At 38.9% G+C, this 19281-nt stretch overlaps 1 long non-coding RNA gene across 1 annotated transcript in view; it reads left to right on the top strand.

The window, feature by feature from the left end:
* The first annotated feature begins 418 nt into the window (after positions 1-418).
* LOC109552245 (uncharacterized) overlaps positions 419-19281 on the top strand; it is an 80037-nt gene continuing 61174 nt past the window's right edge. Inside the window, exons 1-2 of the long non-coding RNA XR_012333487.1 lie at positions 419-528; positions 860-958. This is a non-coding gene — a long non-coding RNA (uncharacterized lncRNA). The remainder of the gene's footprint in view (positions 529-859; positions 959-19281) is intronic.

Here is a 19281-nt window from a genome sequence, read left to right on the forward strand (position 1 = left end):
TTTGTATTGCCCTGAAAATTTGAGAAGCCCTCAACTAGGGAACAGTGATTCTGTTGCCAACCTTCTGACCTTCACCATCTGAAAGCTTGAAGAAGAAAAAACAGCCTCTGGAAAACAAAAAGGGGAGAAAATTACTCCGATTGTAATCACTAATGGAATCACTGATCAAGCCGTTTGCATTGTTTCAGCAAATTTCCTATCACTAACGGGATACCGTCATGCTTAAAGTGGAATGGCAGAGACACTGGCTTGTTCTGACCCAAATCAGCTGATTAGTCTTGGTTAGTGATTAGACTGCAGTGGAAAGGAGAGAAAAGCCTTCCACAAGGGCCTTGACAAGGAAATGCAGCTGTTTCTCATAAAGTACAATGAATGAGCCTATAATAAGGCTTCGCCCTTTATAACCTGCAGTCTCTTGCCTGTCTGTCATCAGAGAAGCAACCCCTTCCCGCGGGGTTACTTCTGAGGTGCCAAGAGTTGCAAGGAGAGCGCAGATGTGCCAGCGGAGGGGAGCTTTTGAGCTTCCAGGTAAGAGAAATATACTAAACCAAGAAAGGATTTCCTAGACTCCTTCCTCAATTCTAAAAGGCCACTGATTGCAGAAACACCTTAGGCCTAACAGGAGCTTTTCAGGAGGGATTATCAAGACTTGCCTGTATAAGTCACAGACGTCTCCATTTTTAAAATGTGAAATTGAGGAAGGCAGCATTGTGGGGACACATGTTAGAGTCCAGAGAACTTGGCAGACCAGTGCTTGACAGCTTCATTGCCCGGGTTTGCTGATGGATGTTAGCAGTTCAGTCTCTACAGGGGTCCCTGAAAATGTATAAGAAAATACAAGGTTCACTGTTTTCTGCAGGCATCTATTTTGCTGTGGAACTGAAATACAACCCAAAGAACTGCAAGGAAGAGAAATATCAAGACTCCTTTCTCCGAAGAAATTTGGATGGAAAATCAGGTAAGTCTCAGTTTTGTGCTCCTGCAAAACTTTGCCTTTCCTGACCTGCGGCCTGAGTCTGGTCACCTAATGATCCATTCTTGATGAAGAAAGACCATCCAGCCATGGGTGTGTATGTGTGGTGCTGGGGGGATGGTCAGAAGCAGAGAGAGAAACTGCGGTCCTAAAAGGGGACAAAAATTGTCCCGCAAATACATAGTGAGTCCATGACATTCTGATTCCCTAACATGCAAAGTCAGTGTCTTTCACTCTATCGTACCTCCTCCTTCAAATTATCCTAGGTTTTCTGGTGTAACCGTCAAGCCTCTTTAAATGAGTAAGAGTCCTCTCTCTCTAGCCCTAGCCTGAGAAATGCACACCAATTAAAAACAGCAGGGGGGCGGGGGGGGGGCTTCCCTGGTGGCGCAGTGGTTGAGAGTCCGCCTGCCGATGCAGGGGACAAGGGTTCGTGCCCGGTCTGAGAAGATCCCACATGCCGTGGAGCGGCTGGGCCCGTGAGCCATGGCCGCTGAGCCTGCGCGTCCGGAGCCTGTGCAGCCTGTGCTCCGCAACGGGAGAGGCCGCAACGGTGAGAGGCCCGCGTACCGCAAAACAAAAAACAAAAAACAAAAACGGCAGGGGGCTTCCCTGGTGGCGCAGTTGTTGGGAGTCCGCCTGCCGATGCAGGGGACACGAATTCGTGCCCCGGTCCGGGAAGATTCCACATGCCTCAGAGCGGCTGGGCCCCTGAGCCATGGCCGCTGAGCCTGCGCGTCCGGAGCCTGTGCTCCGCAACGGGAGAGGCCACAACAGTGAGAGGCCCGCGTACTGCAAAAAAAAAAAAAAAAAAAACAGCAGGGAATGCCACCAGAAAATCCAAAGTCAGAGGTCTTAATGCGTGCCAAAGTTAGACAATGCATTTCCCTATCCTGCTCACCATTGCCACATGTCACGGAATGAGCAATGAATCATCTTTCGCTAAGGGAAGAGCACTTTCTTCCTATGGCCCTCTCGAAAGTTGTTTTCTGCCTTTTTTTTTTTTTCACTTTTAAATTGATTGTGGAAAACGCTTATGTTTACGTAGAAACTAAATTTACCAGAGAAAAAGAAGGAAGAATCCTAAATGTTAAGAGTAGAAAAATCTGTGTCACCAGAAAACGAGGTCATGTTTGCTTTTATAGGCATTTATCTGAATTTTAAAAAAGAGAAGAAAGAAGGAAAAATCTAAGTGGCTATTTATAAAAGGCAAAAGCTTTCTGAAGAATTCCTCATAGAGGCCTCAAGGCTTTCCAGGAGTTACATCACTGGCTCTTCTTTCCCCTGAATCCTAAAGCTCCCTCTAGTGACCAACAATATAACACTGCCTACAGGTGCAGAGAGTAAACATTTTCTAAAGCCTCTCACTCTTAGATATGGTACCTGGAGGTTTCTACAGCATTATTCACATACGTCTGATCATTTGCCACAAAAACTGTAGGAAGTAAGAAGTAAACACGTTCTTTTCCCCATTTAACAGATAAGTAAACTGAGGCTCAAATGGGGCCGAGAGTTGTGCAAGGTCACATGGCTGGTAATAAGGGGACCTGGCCTCCAATTCCACTTCCCTGGGGTTCTGCTGCACTCCTCACATTCTGGAACAATTGTGTGAACTTAAAATCCATGAATATTCTCATAGAAAGCACTCATGGAAGTATTTTCAAAGGATTTATAGAAGTATTCTTGACTTTCCGGGGTCCCTTTGAGAATCTTATGAGAGCTATGGGCCCAAACCTACATTTTTCCATACAACATCAGGAGATCTTTGGACCACCCGGAAGGGTATCCCCTGACCCTCTAGGACGCCAAGGATCCCATTAAAAAGCCATCGACATATCTTGGATATAATCTTGAGATATCAAGAACTCAAGGCATATGAACTTTGAAGTTCTTGTCTCTTTCCCTTCATTATGATGTTTTCCATGCTCATCCAGTTATCTCTTCAGCATTGTTCAGAGTATTTAAAAGTACTGAAAAAAATTAGTATATATTTGCTAACATTTAAGGAAGAGCCTGTGGATGTTGCCATCAACGCATTCTAGCATTCCCACAGGTGTGCCTGGGATTAGTGGCACACTGAGATGTTTCTAGGAAAGTAGTAATTTGAAAGCACTTTTTCAAATGTAAGAGCATACCACAGTCTCACCGGCTGGCTCTGGGGAGAGCCTAAAGAAGCAACACAGTAAATACAGTTTCTTCTGTGAACACAAACCAGTAGTGCTTCCAAATTTTCAGCTCTTTTCATCCTGGCATTTCCAATGGCTTTGCTAGTTCACCTAAGTCTCTTCCAGTTAAGCTCCATAAGGGTGGGGACCATTCTCTTCTCTGAGAATCCGTCATATTCTCAGCATACAACATGGTCCCCAGTTCTAGTATACCCTCAACAAATAGTTAATGAATATGTGAGTGGTCCTCGCTGAGTCACAGCCCCTCTGGGAAACTGCTCATTTCCCTCCCTAATGAATCAGTTTCCTGATTTCCAGGCCTCTGGTTTTCTGGGACACTCACTAGAACACTCCACACAGGCAACCTCAGATTCCAGATACTTGGCTGCTCTCATGAAAAGTTCTGTTCTCTATTCTGGGACCCACACCCACAGGCTAGATTGGGCTACGAACAAGCCTAAGCAACGATAACAGCTTCCTGCCTTTGCCCTCCTAGAAAGGGTATCACAGTTTTGAAGGGATGTATTAAAATTTGAGTGAAAATGCAGTGCTCTAGTGGCTAGAAGAAAATTCAGCCATCGAGGCTAGTAAGAGTTCATCTGAATTAGGAAGGCCTTTTGGATCATCTCATACATACCCCACTCCTCTGAGCTTTTATCATGTAACTTCCCTCAGCTTCTGGTCCACCCTGCCCACCTGGTGAAATGTCACCTCAGAAGTGTCTTCTCCAATGAACTTATGGTTACTGGGGGTTGCGGGGGGAAGGGTGGAGGGAAGGGATAGTTAGGGAGTTTGGGATTGACATGTACACACTGCTATATTTAAAAAAGATAACAAGACCTACTGTATAGCACAAGGACCTCTGCTCAGTGTTATGCGGCAGCTTGGATGGGAGGGGAGTCTGGGGGAGAATGGATACATGTATATGTATGGCTGAGTCGCTTTGCTGTGCACCTGAAACTATCACAGCATTGTTAATCGGCTATACTCCAATATGAAATAAAAAGTTTAAAAAATGTAATTAAAAAAAGGTGTCTTCCCCACCTCTCCTGGTTAGCAACTCTCACCTGTTTCCATAGCAAAGTTCCTACCTTTACGATGGTGCTGTGATCATAATTATATATATTCCCTCCTCTCTCATATGCATGAAGCCCAACAAGAGGGGCAGGAGTTGCTGAATTCAAGAATGGACTAGGGGTGGGAATTCCCTGGCAGTCCAGTGATTAGGACTCTGCATTTCCACTGTTGGGGGCCCGGGTTTCATCCCTGGTCAGGGAACTAAGGTCCCGCAAGCCATGCAATGCAGCAAAAAAAAAAAAAAAAAAAAAGGAGTAGGGGAATAAGGAGGCAAGAGAGAGTCAGAGAAATGGCAACAGAAGGACTCAGCTGGCGTTGCTGGCTTTGAAGATGGAAGGGGCCACGGGCCAAGAAATGCAAGTGACCTCTAGAAGCTGAAAAGGCGAAGAAATAGATCCTCCCCTAGAGTTTTCAGAAAAGGTTTGCCCTGCCAACACCTTGATTTTAGCTCAGTGAGATCCATGTCAGACTTCTGATGACCTCCAGAATTGTAAAATAATAAGTCTGTGTTTTAAACCGAAAAAAAACCCCAAAAGAATGGACTGTTTTACTCTCCAGTTTGTTTCTTATCTTGATTCTGGCAAATCCTATTTTTTCAGCGGTTACTGGTAACAACCCCATGAAAGCATAGGGGCTTCTCAGTGAAGAATTACGGTCCGAGCCACAGCTAAAAGCTGGGATTTCAGGTGGCTGGGGTCTTAGTACCACTCACCAGTCTTTTTACCCACAGTGCTCTTCTTTTCCCGGGTGCCCTATTAGCTATCTTATTTAAATCAAAGTTTCCCAAATTTTTGAGCACCACCTTCAGGGTTTTTGCCATATCAAAGTTAACACCTAAGCTAATATTTACTGAATCCCTTCCTTCCAATTAACTGAATTTTTAAGCAGCACTTTTGCTTTATAAGTAATATCCATAAAGTATTAGGTTTGTTTTTTATTACTATGCATTAAAACAAAAGCAAAACTATTAAAATTTTAAAAAACCTTTGCATTAAAATAAACTCATAACTACTACAATCTTAAAAATGACTTTGCCTACGTACCCACAGGCGTACCCAAAATCGCCTTCGAGTATCATCAGTGGCGTAGCTGCTCCACTTTGTGAAATACTTTCTGAAGCCTTCACTACCCTCCCCAGGCCTTCTATCCAGACCTACCGCTTCACTCCCAGGAGGCTCCCCCACCTCCTACATTCTTAAAAAGAGTCCATCAGATCTGAATTCCATCAAGCATCTCCCCATACCTTCCCACTCCATACACACCCCTGAAATCCCACCTGCATGCGCTCTCACCCATCCTTCCTGCTTTGCTCCCAGATGAGGAGCTGCCCTTCTTTCTATTTAAGAAATGTCTGCTCACTTGTGTGCTGAAGCCCATCCCGATGCGATGCATTGCCTCAAGGATCTTACCCCAACAATTAACTTCTCTTTTGCTTATATCTAAATTATTTTAATTTGGAAATATATCATGCATACAAAACCACATAAGTATATCTGTTCAGATTAAATAGTAATAAAAATACAAGCGTGTGTGTGCCCATCACTCAGGTTAATAGAGCACTACTATTAGTACCTTCAAACATGCTCTGTATCTCTGTCATATCTCCTACTCAGGAATAAGCTCTGGCCTTTCTTTATGGTTTTAATGCCTATGCATGCAGACTTAAACAATGTATTTAGTTTTGCTTAGTTTTAAGTCTTATGTAATACAATCATACTGACATATTCTGTGACTCACTTCTTGTATTCAATATTATGTTTTGAGATTTACCCATTTTTGTGTGCATAGCGCTAGCTCTTTATTTCTGTTGTGTATTTCATTTCATGACTAACCTGCAAGTTTCCTTCATTTTGTTTTATTTCTGTAGAATATTCCATTATATGACTAATCCACAATTTATTTATCATGTTACTGTTGTTGGATATCTGAGCTGTTTTCAGCTTTTTGTTATTATAAGCGATACTATTTAGACATTCTTGCAATTGTGTCCTATTGCATATTAAGGATTTATTTTTAGGGCAGTGGCTTTCAAACCATTTAATACAACTCGTACATCTTACATGTAAAATAGATAGCTAGTGGGAAGCAGCCACGTAGCACAGGGAGATCAGCTCAGGGCTTTGTGACCACCTAGAGGGGTGGAATAGGGAGGATGGGAGGGAGACGCAAGAGGGAGGAGATATGGGGATATACGTATGTGTATAGCTGATTCACTTTGTTATATAGCAGAAACTAACACACCATTGTAAAGAAATTATACTCCAACAAAGATGTTAAAAAAAAAAAAGAAATACCTTTTACAACACAACCCAAAATGATTAACAGAATGCAAAACCTTACTATTAGCAATCAAAAAAAATTAAACAATCCATAATCTTACTATCAGCAATGAATTCTGATTATTTCTCTTCTGTTCTGTTTAAGTCTATCATATTCTGCAGTGTGTTTGTTTTAAAAAAGACTGGTTCACATCAAATCCTCTGGGATTGAGAGACATAGTTTTTCGAGGCAGAAGCCTGGTGTGTCCCCCTTTGCCTGGCAAAGCAATAAAGCTATGCTCTTCTACTTCACCCCCCCCCCCAAAATAAATACTCATTCACCCACCAATGTGGTCTGACCTCGATCAAGAAAAATTAAACTGCCTTATGACACATGCCTTGGAGTAACATTGCTGGGTTGCAAAGCACATACATGTTTTAACTTTCCTACATAATGATAAACCACTCTCTCTCAACTTATAGACCAATAGGACATGTAAGTTACAGTGCTCGCTGGCCTTGCTAACTTGGTGACAAATGAACTTTTAAAATGCTTTCTAATTTGTTGACATTCCATGGTAGCTCACTGTGGTTTTAATTTGCATTTCCAAGGTTACTAATGAGCATATTCCCTATACTAATGGACAATTTGTGTTTCCTCTTCCATGAAATGCCTGTTTATATATTTGGCCATTTTTCTATTAGGATACCTACACCTTATATATTTATAAAAGTCCTTTTTATTTTTGAGGTGCTGATCATTTGTTGGAAATGAGTTACAAATATCATCTCCCACTCCATAGCTTATCTTTTGACTTTCTTTAGTGTGTTTTTTGATGAACCGAAGTTATGTAATATAGTTGAATTGATCAATCTTTTCCTCTATGATTTGCATTTTATTGTTTAATGTCTTAAGATCTCCTGTATCAGGAAATTGTATTAAACTACATAGTCTTCTAAAAGTTTTATGCTTTCACAATTTGTCTTTCATCCACTAAAAGCTGACTTTCAGTATGGTACAAGGTAGGGAACACACTGTATTTTTTTAATCTACATGATCATGCCAGCAGCATGTACTGAATGGTTGATCTTCTCTTCAGTGGTCTGCAATGACTCCATCATGAATCAAGCTTGCATGCGTGATTGGTTTGTTTCTACACTCTCTATTCGGATCCACAGATCTATTTATACAATGTCTTGATCATCACAGCTTTAGTCCTAAATCTGAGTAAAGCAAGCCTCGCCACATCTTGTTCTTCCTAAGTTTCTGGTCTATTTTGGGACTTGTTTCTCTTCCACATCATTTTAGAGTCACCTTTTCAAGTTTCTCCTAAAACCTGTTTGGATTTTGATTGGAATTACATTGAATCTGTCAGTAAATCTGGAGATAACCTGGCATCTTTACTGCACTGAGTTTTTCTATTCAAGATTATGGTATATCTCTTCCTTCATTTAAGCTGTCTTTAATGGTGTTCAGTAATGTTTTATCATTTCCTCCACGAAAGGGTTTACATTCCTTAGAAATTTATACTTTATGTCGACGTTATAAAAAGGCTACTAACTGATCACTGCTAGTAAGTAGGAATGCATCTGACTTTCCTACATTGATACCGTATTCAACCACTTTGCCTAACTCTCATTAAGTAAAATGATTTATCTGTAGAAACTTTTAGAATTATTTAAAATCAGTAATGATCTTTTTTCTTTCTAGTCTTTATCATTTTTATTTCTTTTTCTTATTTTACTCTACTGGCCTAAATATGCAGTGGTTTCAGGTGCTAGCCAACCTCTCTGTTTTCTTCCTAATCTTAAAGGAAATACTTTTAACATTTCATCATAAGATGTATTTGCTTTATGTTTTTGTAGTTGCCTTCATCAAATTAAGTTTATTTTTATAGTAAGAGTTATTTCAGCTGTCATTTCTCATAATTCTTACTTGTAGTTCACTTTTTCCTTGTGTGTTTTTTTAATGTAAGACACTATTGAAGTATAGTGAGATCCTATAAACTGTACATATTTAAGATGTACAGATCCTATAAGACACTATTGAAGTATAGTGAGATCCTATAAACTGTACATATTTAAGATGTACAGATGTACAAAATTGATAAATTTTGACATATGTACAGTTGACCCTTGAACAACACAGGGGTTTGGGTGCTGACCTTCCACTCAGTTTTCCACTCAGAAAAACACCTATAACTTGCAGTCAACTCTCCGCGTCCACTGTTCCACATCTGCAGATGTAACCAGTTGTGCATTCATTTAGTACTGTAGTATTAACAGTATTGATTGGAAAAAATCCCCCTATAAGTGGACCCATGCAGGTTCAAACCCCGTGTTGTTCAAGGGTCCACTGTACACATCTGTGAAACATCACCACAATCAAGATAGTGGACACATCCTTTACCTCCTCAAATTTTCTCTTGGATATTCATGAATCCTCCCTCAAAACTTCCCTGCCAATCCTGACACCCCTGTCTCCAAGCAACCACTGCTTTTTGTCAGTAATGATTAGCTTGCATTTCCTAGAAGTTTACATAAACAAAATGGTACAGCGTGTATCCTTTTTGGTCTGGCTCCTTTAACTCACTATAATTATGTTGTGATTCATCCATGGTGTATGTCTAGAGTACGTTCTTTTTTTTATTACTGAGTAATGTTCCATCGTATGATAGACCACATTTATTTATTATACAGTGACGGACATTGAGTTGTTTCCAGGTCTTGGCTACTAAATCACCTTTAGCCTTCTTCTGGGGTGCAATTAAGTTACTTGAGAACTATTTGATTCTGTTGGTCTTGCTCTTAAGCGTTGCTATGTGAGACTAGAGAAGCATTCATTCTTGGACTAATCGTGTCTCACTACTGAGGCAAAACTCTTCTGAGTACTCTCCCGGATGACTAGGCTTATGAGGCTTGAACTCTGTCTGGTGGAAGCAGGAAATATTACCGGCACTGCATGAGCCTTGGGGATTGTATCCTCTAATCACTGTAGATAGCTTTTTCCCCAGCATCAGATAGTTTCCTCACAGGTATGCACTGATCAGTACTTAGCTGACAACTTTAGGAGGACTCTCTGCACATCTCCAGAGTCCTCTTTCTGTGCAGCTCTCCCCTCTAGTACGCTGTCCTGCGTTGTCCATAATGATGGCTCCAGCATCCATCTTGGAACAAGAGGTGACTTTGAGGTTGGAAGCTATGCAGTAAGAGAATAGAGCAGAAAGACAGGTGCATATGTCCCTACTGACCCACGGAGCCCTATCAGCCTAAACCATCCATCTCTCGACTCCTTTTATGAGAGAGAAGTAAATCTCTGTGTTCAATCCTCCATTATTCTGGAGGACAGGGGGAGTGTTACTAACAGCATATCTAGGCCTAAGTAATACATCTGCCAACTCTGAAAGCTCAGTTATCCGAAATTCTTTTCTTGCCTTTCACATCAAACAAATTCTGCTGATTTTGACCCAAATCTTCCCTCACCTTTCATTTTGTACTACCCAAGTCTAAGTTCAAGGCCTCAATGTTTTTTGCTTAGACAAACACAGTGACTATTGAAGTAAGTTTTCTAAAACATAAGCCCATCTTGTCTCTGAACCATTTTAAAACCTACACAAGTTCATTATCTATGGAATAAACTCTAAACCCCTTAGCATTTCTTCCTTGGCCCTTCACAGTCAGAGACCTACCTTCTTTTCCTTCTCTTCCACTTCAAATTTTACTGCTGACATATATGATGGATTCTTATATATTAAACATACCGAGTGGTTCCATGACTTTATGCCTTAGTTCACATTATACATGTGGGATGCCTTTCCCCTTTTCCTCATCTATTTCTTTTTGTCCTTTATTTCCCAGTTGGTATATAAGCTCATTCAGCCCCTCTTGTTTGATGTCCTGCATCCCTCTTCCACATTTCCTCCTGCCATCTCTGTATCTTGCACATATCTCTGTCACTGTATTTATTATGCAATAATATTTTGTTTATGTTTTTACCTTCCCTCCTATGCAATGAGTTCTGAAGATGGGGAAAATACCCTACTGACTTCTGTATGCCCAGCAAACAGTATAGTGAAATTCCTAGCTCGTAACATTGGTAAAAAACTATGTACTGAAGTAATGAAAGTGTTTTATGAAAATTAGCAGAAATTAATAAGCAAAACATAATAATTATGATAACTCTCAAGAAAAGATGTTTTCTCTAAAAACTAAAGAGGTGGGTCATGGTGTTTTAATGAATTTGATACAAACAAAAATCTCCAGTAAGATGAGTATAATAAAAGCATCTACCTAGAAGTGGCGTTGAACGAATTCTGTCAGCTATGTTTATAAAGGACTTAGCATCGTGCTTGGAACACAGTAAGCTCCCACTAGCTTGAGCTATCATGATTGTGATTATTATTAACGTGTAATTCTGTCATAGAGCACCAAAAAATATTATGAATGTTAGAGAAATCTTCATAGGGTAGAAAGATATCTAAGACACCTTTATGACTCTGTTGGGAAATTCGTGTCACAAATGTCAAAAATAGGGGCTTTCCTTCCTCCAGAGAGTATACTACATAACTTCTTGAAGTAGTAGTTATTGCTTGGGAATAGAAAGTAACCATCTATTTGCATGAGACCATTTGGTTGTTGAAATTGAAGCCCTAAAACTAGTTATGTGATCGCCTTTGTTTTTCAATCTGCAAGAGGAGCCAGAACTCTGAATCGACTTTAAGAACTCAAACCATACTTCCAAGAAGTTGAGCTTGGGTGTTTGCTTGCGCTTTATATAAATGTACGTATAAACAAAGCAATGCTTTAGCAGGATATGGGAGGAGTGTGAGAGGGAATTTAAACAGCGGACACATTGTCTAGGTTTTCTCTGGTATGAGAGATTAAAGAAATGATCATAGCTTCACACATACTGCATGTTTGTGCAGTAATTATGCTTTACAATTGGTTCTGGTTTCTCCATTAATGCCAAAGGTTCTTTTTTTGAACGTGATAAACCTTTTTGGCTCCAGCATACCAGTTCCTAACATTCCTGGGCCTTTTTATGCTCAATGATGGAGTTTTAAAAGCTATATTTTGTATAACTCTGGTGTGTGTGTGTGTGTGTGTGTGTGTGTGTGTGTGTTAGAGCCACAGATAGGGCTGAGGAGATAGAAGAGGAAAAGAGAAAATGGGGCTTGGAGGGCTGACTATATTTTAAAAGTCAACTCATACGGCAATCATTCATAGTCAAAAAAAAAAAAGATAGATTAAAAAACGTGCGAAAGAGGGACTTCCCTGGCGGTCCAGTGGTTAAGACTCCGTGCTCCCAATGCAGGGGGCTCGGGTTCAATCCCTGGTCGGGGAAGAAAGATCCCACATGCTACACGGTGCAGCCAAAAGAAAAAAAAAAAGTGCAAAAGAAAAACAGTCGCAGAACATAATTTTAAGATTCGTACTCATTAAATTTATTTAGGTGACAACAAAACCTGATTACACACAAACGTGTGGATACATGTCTAGGTCTGATTGTCTGTTCTCCATACTTTGCCTAGGTACGTCCATTTGATTGGCCCCGATAAGGAAAAAGTAGCAACAATTGTTTTGATGTACCGTATGCAACAGAGTTAAAATAGAATTTGCTCAAAATTAGTTTACTCCTATTTTATTTCACTTTGCTGCTTAGGTTTAGGTTACCCTAAATCGGCCCCATGAACCTGGCATTTTTTAAACTCTTGTCCTTCTCCAACATTTATTAGTAAAGGCATCATGATAAATGGGAAACATTACTGATATTCTGATTTACTGCCAACATTTCCCTTTCTCTAGGTACCAATATCCTAATATTATCAATGCCTATTTTATATCAGGTGTTATGCTAGGTATTTTGAAACCCAGTTCACCTATTAACTAGTAAGTTAGCTTCTCTACACTAATGTTTTCTGGAGCATAAAATTGGAGATAATGAAAGTACCTACATAATGGAGTTGTAAAAATTAACATAAAGTGCTTAGAAAAATGCCTGGTACATGGTAAACACTCAATACATGTTCATCACTATTATTATTTACTATTATTTAAATTAATCCTCAAAACCACCTTTTGAAGCAGAAATTATAATCCCATTTTACAGATAAGGACATTGTGACTCAGAAGCTAACAAATGTGCTCAAAGTTTCTCAGCTAATAAGCCTCAGAGCTGGAATGTGAACGCATTTCTGCATGCTTTTGAAGCCCATGCGCCACATTATGCTACCTTGCCTCCTCAATCTAACTTTTTATTCATCCCTTGGGCATATGGTCTTAACCCCTCTGTGCCTCCGTTTCCTCATCTGTAAAATGGGGGATATAATGGTACCTACTTCCCACGGTTGTTAAAGTAAACCCTCGATAAACATTGTTATACCAGTGTTTGTCCTAGTGATGACATTCCTTTCTAAAACCTAGGGCTACCTTGAGACTTTCTACGCAAGTTAAGGAAAAACACATAACTGGTTACATAGTAAACCGGTGGCCAATTTTAACCTCATCTTTCACTCAGTGACATGATCATTACTAAAGGTCCCTTTAATCTGCTTAACATTTTATTCCTAAATTTCTCTTTGAACCTCTCTTGGAAGAACCCTAACATCTTTATGTAAGAATAACAGACTCAAACCACCTGAAATAACAAAAGGAGGGATTTTTTTAAAGGGGATCTGTTTGTTCTGGAATACCATGAAAGAAGTCCACTAATTCAGCAGATTACTAGCTTCAAAGCACTTCATCTTGACCAACTTGGAAGCCCAAACACTCCTCATGGTCCGCATACAAATGTGAATTTAATGACTGGCCTGACAAGCACATTATAAAAGTTGTATGAAAGAGAAAAGAGTGAAGTGGGTGACCAAGGAAAGAGTGAGGGTTTCGTTCTGAAAGGAGTCTAGTTTATGATTGCTAACTTGTTATTTCAACAGCCATAGTTAACACTTTCTGCTGTCTAGTCTGGCTTAAGTTGTTACTTTGGTTGGATTTTTTATTTTTTCCCCTGAAGCATGACGTGGTCTTCCTTTTTCTTAAATGGTTAAAAGTATTTCAAATGACATTCTAAAATCCAGGGGACCGAACAGGGCATTTTTCAAAAAATAGGCTAGTCAGAACTAAAACTTGTAAAAACAAAAACTAAACTCCTATGAGAAATTAAGTATCAAATTTTTCACCAAAGAATTGCTTATCATATGTGACATCATCAGCTCTTGATTATACATGTTAGTGGTGGGGACCAGTGACCCAGATAATCCAAAAATCCAAAAATCATTTATCTGGTTTTGGAATGTGGTGGTGGTTTTTTTTGGTTTGGTTTTGTTTTTTGTTTTTTCTTTTGGTATTTACATTTGATCTTGGGTATATCTGGAGTTCTTGGGATTAGAAATAGAAAGAAAATAAGGAGGTCACACTGTTTGACTCAGAGAACCAGGAAAAGCCATCCAGATTCTTGACCTTGAACTTGTTCCCAGCTCTGCTTTCAGTTCTACCGGGAGTTAAGACTTCTTTGCCAGACTACCGACTTTCTCTTTTTCAGCCTGCAATATTTGTGGCTTATATCTTTCATTAAGTGAAAGAGAAAATAGTGTTTGGAAGTAGAAAAGCCTACTTTCTAGTGCCAGGTGGAGGACCACATGATGCATGAAATAAGAAAAAAACAGGTACTGGATGATCTTAAATGGGTTACTGCACTCTGTACCCTCATTTTCCTTCCTGCACAAGCTGATTCTAATGAGGGTTAAAAGTAATGCTGGGACAAAGCCCTCAGCCTTGTCCTTGGTACATACTTAGTTCTGTATAAATGACAGCTCCGTTTTATTAGCTTCAGGTTGAGGAAACTTTACTGCTGCCAAATCACATGGTGAATTATCAATCTGTAAGAGAAGAATTAAATACAATCCTACAGGAAAAATATATTGTAAACATCTTTGCAGAATAAATGAAAAACAGCATTGCTCCACTACCCAAGTGAAACACTTAAAAGTCATACATTTAAAAAGTGTAAATGTCAAAAGGTCAAGAGGGAAGAAAACATTGTAATGCAGATAAAAAACACAGCCAGAAAACTGCTGATTTTTCTAACAAAAAGCCCTCTCTCAGTTGCTTGCAATTATTCCCTTTTATTACCCAAAATATAACAAACTTGTTTCATTTTAATTACTTGCTACCGGCAAGGCAAGCAATGTACTGTGTCACTTTTGTTTGGTGAGCGTTTCATTATACTGCTGGATTACTTATTAATGGTTTGTTTATTTAACTCCCAGGACACAAATGTCTGCATTATCAGAATACAATACCTCTGCCCAACCCATCCTAGAACTTCTTCACAATAGCAATAAATGATGCAGGGTTTTTAAAATATCCATAAACACTAACTATAAATTGGAGGGTGTCATGCAGTAATTGTTCAACTGCATATTCTGCTTTTGGAAGAGAAAGTTGCATTTCATTATCTAATTATGTCCTAGGAGTAATGTAAGTGTTAATCATAGTGGTGTTTTTCCATGATTTTATTCTGTTTCACCTCAGTAATTCTCAGGTTAGTTGGGTTTTGTTACACTTCAAGGATTTTCATTCCATACTATTAAAACTATACAACATCTGTAATACTCATTTGTAGACTCATGCCAAAAAAATTCACTTCCCAAATATTAAAATTGAAATGATCATTCATTAATGATGTGATTTCACTGTGTATTGTCCCTGTGTTCAACTTAGGTTGAACTTCCAAATCAACTTGAATTATTCCAAATGAAGGTATTAGCTTCTTCTCAAACAATCCCAGTAGTTCTCAAACTTTAGAGTACATAACACTCCAGGAGGGTTTTTTAAAATGCGGATTCCTGGGCTCATCCATCAGACTGTACTAGTTTATAAATTCAGGCGTGGGGATCAAGGGTCTCTGTTTTTAACCAACACCATAGTCAATTCTCGTTCAGACGATTTGCAACACACATTTTTAGAATCACCAACTTATACTAATACATTGATTAAATGTGCAAAGGAATTTAGTTGCCATAACTATACCACAAAACTTTTTTGACTTGTCTATTAATCCTAAGGATAAGTATTATACTGAAAAATGAACTTAAACACGTTTAAACTTGTTCAACTTAATAATAGAAGTTAGCTATACTTAAAGGGGCATTTTTGTGTGTGTGTGTGAGTCACTACTTCAAATATTTACTGCACGCTTATTTCATACGCTCTGCACTGAAGCATATAAAAAATAAACAAAACTAGATTCCATTCAGCAGGGCTTTAAAATCTAGTTAGGGAGGCAAGATACAACCATAAAGAAGTTAAGTTACTTAAAGTGAATGATTAAACGGCAAATAAGGGGAAATCAGGGGCACTGATAGGGATTGAAGTGAAAAAAAGGCCTTCCCATGAGTGCAGGGGCAGAGAGAGGGAGGTAACACAGACCTTGAGGTTAAAGAAAAGTCAGAGGGGGACTTCCCTAGCAGTCCAGTGGTTGAGATTCCCCCTTCCAATGCAGGGGGTGCAGGTTCGATCCCCGGTCAGGGAGCTAAGATCCCCCATGCCTCGCAACCAAAAACTCAAAACATAAAACAGAAGCAATATTGTAACAAATTCAATAAAGACTTTAAAAATGGTCCACATCAAAAAAAAAAATCTTAAAAAAAAAGTCAGAGGAGTGACTATACATTGGAGTAATTATACTCTTGCACTGCCAGAAACACATGACATCTCAGCAGTACGTATTTTGCTTCAGAGTTCAGAGATGCCAACCATAATTAAACCCAGATGCGTATATCAAGTCACTGCTTACTGTAAAAGGGGCAAAGCTCTAGCCCCAATTTTAAATTTTCTCCAACTGTCCAATTTTTTAATGTCAAAAATTGAAGAAAATAAAAACAACCCTCATCCATGATCAATATTTATCAGAGAATGAACAAAATTGAGGAAGAAAAGGCCAGGAAGTCTAGTGTAGAGGCACATTTTTAAGAAAAATGAAGAGAGGTTTTTATTCAAGTATCATGCTGGAACAGAGGGCAAAAATGGAGGGGAGACAGATATGCCCACCCCCAGGGCATAGACCAGAAAAGATAAATACAAAAGTCATTGGGGGCAGTGTGAGAAAGCAAATGCGTGAAGCAGGCCAGGGTGGGAGGCAACAGGCAGTGTTAAGACCTGTGACTGAAACAACACTAATGTCCATAGAAAATATCAAAAATATAATATTCATTCAAAAAAACCCTGTACACAAAGGTTCATGGCAGCACTATTCATAATAGCCAAAAGGTTAGAAATAGGCAAATGTCCACAACAACCTATGAATGGATAAACAAAATGTGGTATGCCCATACAATGGAATATTATTCAGCCAGAAAAAGGAAAGAAGCACTGATGCATGCTACAACATTGAGGAACCTTGAAAACTTATGCAACATGAAAGAAGCCAGACATAAAAGGCCATATATCATATGATTCCATTTATAGGAAATATCCAGAATAGGTAAACCCAAGGAGACAGAAGGCAGATTGGCAGATGCTGGGGGCTGAGGGAAGGGGAGAATGGAGAGTGACTGCTTAACTGGAACAGTTTTACTTTGGGGTGATGATGTTTTCTGGAAACAGAGGTGGTGGTTGCACACCATTATGAATTCGGCACATTGCGAATGTATTAAATGCCACTGACTTGTTCACTTTGAAATGGTTCATTCTGTCATGTGAATTTCATCTCAACTTTTAAAGGTTTGTATACAACCATGACAACCAGCTAGGTACTGTGGCCTACCTCACAATAGGCATCTACCTTCCAGTCCTTGCCAAGAGCTGCCATGCCTCCACAAGGTCTGCTTGGTGCTGTCACACCTTACTGTTTGAAAGAGAATGGAAACTCAGATTTTTATATAAACACTCACTATTTTAAATATTGGCAGCTAATTCAAAAAATGTAAACTGTGCCGGCCAATGAAAACATACCCCAGGGCTAAATGCAGTCCGTGGACCATCAATTTGTGAATTCTGGCATTGCCCACCCCAATTTAAATCAGGATACTTTTAGTAGTGTATAAACTCACTGTATTGTTTCATGATTTAAATTATTAGAGATGGATTAATTTAAAAAACAATTTGGTTTCCTGAATACACATATAAATATACATGGACTTTTTTGAAAGAAGACACTAACATAAAGGCTGTTTTTTTCCCCATGACACCATGAAATGACAGTTCCCTTTCATGTATTTAATCTGAAATTATGCATTTTTTTCCTCTGTGGATGATATTCTGTTGGAATTATTCCAAACACAAGTTCTTCTCTGCTCAGCAAAAGCATTATGTTGAATAAAATGCAACCATCCATGTGCACTCTTAAACTAACTTCCTTAGCCTTGATCATTATTCAATTTGATCTTAGTTCTGTTTAAGACCTACAAATAAAGTGGAGTAAAGCCCTTATATTAAATAAATTCCAGATACTTATAACTATGTTTAAATCCTCTCCTACCAAATGACAAGTTGTCGTGTTAAAATAGAAGAATAGCAAATCATGCAATATTTATAAGAATAAACCAAAAAACTCAAAAGCTCTGAATTTATAAGTACGAATTTGGGGGCAGCATATATTTTAACTTTTTATGTTAAAACAATTTCAGGTTGACAAAAGAGTTGAAAACATAGCATTGAGCATTTCCGTATACCCTTCACCCATCTTTTCCTTAGATATAATCATGGTATATTTATCCAACCATTTTAAACATTTATATAGCCATGGTACATTTACCAAAACTAAAATATTAACATTGGTACAATACCATGAACTCAACTACAGATTTTATTCAGATTTCTGTTCCAGGATCCAATCCATGATACTGCATTGCATTTAGTTTTTTCCTTAGTCTCCTCAGTCTGTGATGGTTTCTCTGTCTTTCCTTGTCTTTTATAACTTTGACTGTTTTGAGAAGTGGTCAGGTTTTTGTACCATGTCCCTCCATGAAGGTTTGTCTGATGTTTTATCATGAATAGACTGCAGTTATGGGTTGGGGGGAGAATCCCACAGAGGTGAAGTGCCCTCCCAGTTGCATCATACCAAGGAGTCCATGTTGTCAAACCGTGTTATTACTGGTGATATTAACCTTGATCACTTGGTTAAGGTGCTATCTGTCAGATGTCTTTATATTCTCTTCCTCAAAAGTAAGACACTAAGTCCAGCCCACACTGAATGGGAGAGGAATTAAGCTCCACTTCCTGGAGGGAAGAGTATCAAAACATTTATAACTATGTGAAACCACTACAGTAATGAATAACGGTTTGGGAGGAGATAGTGTGAAACTATGCAAATATCCTGTTCCTCCTTAAAGTTTCATCTGCTGACATTAGAACTCAGCAGTAGATCTTGCCTGCAGCAATTACTACTGTGGTGTTCTAAGGGGGATTTTCTGTTTCCCTCATTCCTTCTACATTTATTAACTGGCACTCTTTTTTCTTTTACTAGCACTTTTTTTTTTAACTGAAGTGTATTTGACACATAAATATTATATGTTATAGGTGTGCAATATAGTGATCACAATTTTTAAAGGTTATACTCCATTTATAGTTATTATAAAAGATTTGCTATATTCCCTGTGTTGTCCCCATGTTTTATCCTTGTAGCTTATTTTATACCTAACAGTTTGTACCTCTTAATCCTCTACCCTTATATTGCTCTCCCAGTTTCCCTCTCCCCACTAGGAACCACTAGTTTGTTCTCTATATCTGTGAGTCTGCTTCTTTTTTGTTATATTCACTAATTTGTTGTATTTTTTAGATTCCACATATAAGTGATATCATACAGTATTTG

The sequence above is a fragment of the Tursiops truncatus genome, chromosome 8, assembly GCF_011762595.2.
Source record: "Tursiops truncatus isolate mTurTru1 chromosome 8, mTurTru1.mat.Y, whole genome shotgun sequence".
Lineage (NCBI taxonomy): Eukaryota > Metazoa > Chordata > Mammalia > Artiodactyla > Delphinidae > Tursiops > Tursiops truncatus.